Source organism: Elaeis guineensis, chromosome 12, assembly GCF_000442705.2.
Source record: "Elaeis guineensis isolate ETL-2024a chromosome 12, EG11, whole genome shotgun sequence".
NCBI classification, from domain to species: Eukaryota; Viridiplantae; Streptophyta; class Magnoliopsida; order Arecales; family Arecaceae; genus Elaeis; species Elaeis guineensis.
Window position 1 is genome coordinate 35004227 of NC_026004.2, and position 3721 is coordinate 35007947.

The following is a 3721-nucleotide window of genomic DNA, read 5'->3' on the forward strand; positions in this document are numbered from 1 at the left end:
GAAGCATTCTATGATTTAATTGATGAATTAAAGAAACTAGGAAAGAAAAACAAAGAACTGAAATTGGAAAATCAGTTCTTAGTGAAACAAGCTAAAAACCTTTCAATTGAAAAATCCACCTTAATTCAAAAAAATTAAAACTTAAAGAATGAAATTAACAAGCTGAAACCTATAGTAGATAAGTTCACCTTAAGTTCAAACAAACTAAATATGATCCTTGATAATCAGAAAGCTATATATGATAAGGCTGGACTTGGCTATAAACCCCTGAAGAAACAAAAATTTCTGAAGAATATTTATGTAAATTATTCAAGTAACAAGTCTACAAATATTATTTGTTTCAAATGTGGAAGAATAGGACATAAATCGTACACATGTCTTATTAACAAATATGCAAACACAAAGAAAATATGGGTTCCAAAAGGAACCATTTTGACTAACCTAAAAGGACCCAAGAAAGCTTGGGTACCTAAGACAGAAACTTGACCTTTGCTTGCAGGTGTGTCTAGCATCCCAAGAAGGAAACAGGAAATGGTATCTTGACAATGGATGCTCGAGACACATGACTGGTGATGAATCATAATTCATCATGCTTGATGCTAAGGATAGAGGGATGGTCACCTTTGGAGATAATGGCAAAGGAAAGATCATCGGGATAGGTAACATTGGTATCACTCCCTCCAAATGCATTGAGAATGTTTTACTAGTTAAAGGTTTAAAGCATAACTTAGCATTAGTCAATTCTGTGATAAAGGGTATAAAGTAGTTTTTGAATCATCTGTTTGCATTGTGACTAGTCCTATTAACGATGGCATTAAATTTATAGGACATAGGCATGGCAATGTTTATATGATAGATTTGAATGATTTAGCCAAATTAGACATGCAATGCCTGGTATCCTTGAATGCTAAAATTAATGAGACTAGTTGGCTGTGGCATCGTAGACTTGCACATATTAGCATGCATTCTCTTTCAAAATTAATTAAGAAAGAATTAGTTCTTGATTTGCCAAAACTGAATTTTGATAAGGATAGAATTTATGATGCATGCCAATTAGGTAAACAAACTAGAGTTTCATTTAAATCCAAAAATACTGTTTCAACTTCTAGACCGTTAGAGCTCTTACATATGGACTTATTTGGACCAACTAGAACCACTAGTCTAGGAGAAAAATGATATAGCTTTGTAATTATAGATGATTACTCTCGTTTTACTTGGGTTTTCTTTTTGGCTCACAAAAATGAAACTTTTCATATTTTCACTAAATTTCATCGAAAAGTCACTAATGAAAAAGAGTTTTTTATTCAAAATATTAGAAGTGATCATGGAACTGAATTTGAAAATCAAGATTTTGAAAATTTTTGTGATGAAAATAGAATTGGCCATAACTTCTCTGCTCCTAGGACACCCCAACAAAATGGGGTAGTTGAAAGGAAAAACAGAACCTTAGAAGAAATGGCCCGTACCATACTTTGTGAAAGCAACCTTCCAAGATATTTTTGGGTGAAAGCAATTAACACAGCATGTTACATTTTAAATCGTGCTTTGATTAGACAATTTTTAAAGAAAACCCCCTATGAACTTTGGAAAGGAAGAAAACCAAATATTGCATATTTTCATGTTTTTGGTTGCTGATGTTTTGTATTAAATAATGGCAAAGAAAAACTTCATAAATTTGATGCAAAATCAGATGAAGCAATCTTTCTAGGTTACTCCTCCACTAGTAAAGCATTTAGAGTTTTCAACAAAAGAACTTTAGTAGTTGAGGAGTCCATACCTTCAAGGAAGAATGAGGGTGTTGATGATGCAGATCCACTAATAGAAGGTATGAAGGAGATCACTCTGAAAGATTCAGCAACTCCAGAAGACAAGGATCAAGAAGACGAACAAGATGAGATAGGTGAAGAAATTCAAGAACAATCTCAAGGTACAAATGACCTACCCAAGGAATGGAGGTATGTTCACAACCACCCTAAGGAGTTAATTATTGGTGATCCTATGCATGGGGTAAAAACCCGTTCTTCACTTAGAGATGTAGTTAATCATTGTGCTTTTGTATCTCATCTTGAACCTAAAACTTTTGAAGAAGCTGAAAATGATCATAATTGGATTAATGCTATGCAAGAGGAACTTAATCAATTTGAAAGAAATAATGTTTGGACCTTAGTATCAAGACCTAAAGATTATTCAATAATTGGCACAAAATGGGTCTTTAGAAACAAATTAGATGAGCATGGAAATGTAATTAGAAATAAAGCAAGACTAGTTGCTAAGGGATATAATCAAGAAGAAGGAATTGATTTTGATGAAACCTTTGCACCTGTTGCTAGATTAGAAGCTATTAGACTTCTACTTTCATATGCTTGCTTTATGAAATTCAAATTATTTCAAATGGATGTTAAAAGTGCATTTTTAAATGGATATATCGCTGAAGAAGTATATGTAGAACAACCCCCTGGATTTGAAAATCATGCTTTTCCTAATCATGTCTTTAGATTAAATAAAGCTTTATATGGATTAAAACAAGCACCTAGAGCATGGTATGAAAGGCTAAGCAAATTTTTACTAAATAATGGTTTTTCAAGAGGTAATGTAGATACAACCCTATTTACTAAAAGAAATCAAAATGATATGCTAGTTATACAAATTTATGTTGATGACATAATTTTTGGGTCTACTAATGAATCCCTTTGTCAAGACTTTGCTAAGCTTATGCAGGGGGAGTTCGAGATGAGCATGATGGGAGAACTCACCTTCTTCCTCGGACTCCAAATCAAACAATCAAAAGAAGGAATCTCCATCACCCAAAGCAAGTACACAAAGGAACTACTCAAAAGATTTGGAATGGAGAACTGCAAACAAATTGGCACACCAATGAGTCCCTCATGTAAGCTTGACAAGGATGATGAAGGTAAATGTGTAGACTTAAAATACTATAGAGGTATGATTGGCTCATTATTATATTTAACTGCAAGTAGGCCTGATATCATGTTTAGTGTTTGCATATATGCTAGATATCAATCTAATCCTAAAGAATCTCATTTGAATGCTGTTAAAAGAATCATTAGATACTTAAATGGTACTCAAACTCTAGGGTTATGGTACTCTAAGGACTCACAAATTAATTTATTAGGATATTCAGATGCTGATTTTGCTGGATGTAAATTAGATAGAAAAAGCACAAGTGGAACTTGCCAATTTCTTGGAGTTAACCTAATCTCATGGTTTAGCAAGAAACAAAATTCGGTGGCACTGTCTACGGCTGAGGCCGAATACATTGCAGCCGGAAGTTGTTGTGCTCAAATCTTATGGATTAAGCAACAACTCGAAGACTTTGGAATCAAACTTAATGAAACACCAATAAGATGTGACAACACAAGTGCCATAAATCTATCTAAAAATCCAATTCAACACTCAAGATCCAAACATATTGAAATAAGACATCATTTTATAAGAGAACATGTTCAAAACAAAAATGTAATTCTTGAATATGTTTGCACTGAAAATCAATTAGCTGATATCTTTACAAAGGCCCTTAGTGAGGATAGATTCTGTGAAATTAGGAGAAATCTAGGAATTCTAGATCCATATGCCTAAAATTTCTCAATTTCCAAAGAATTCATGTCAAAAACTCTTAGAGCTCAATTTCCAACATCTATCCTAAAAACTTATCATTGAGCAAAATTCCTTCTCCCAAAATTTTGAATTTTTTTGGAATTTA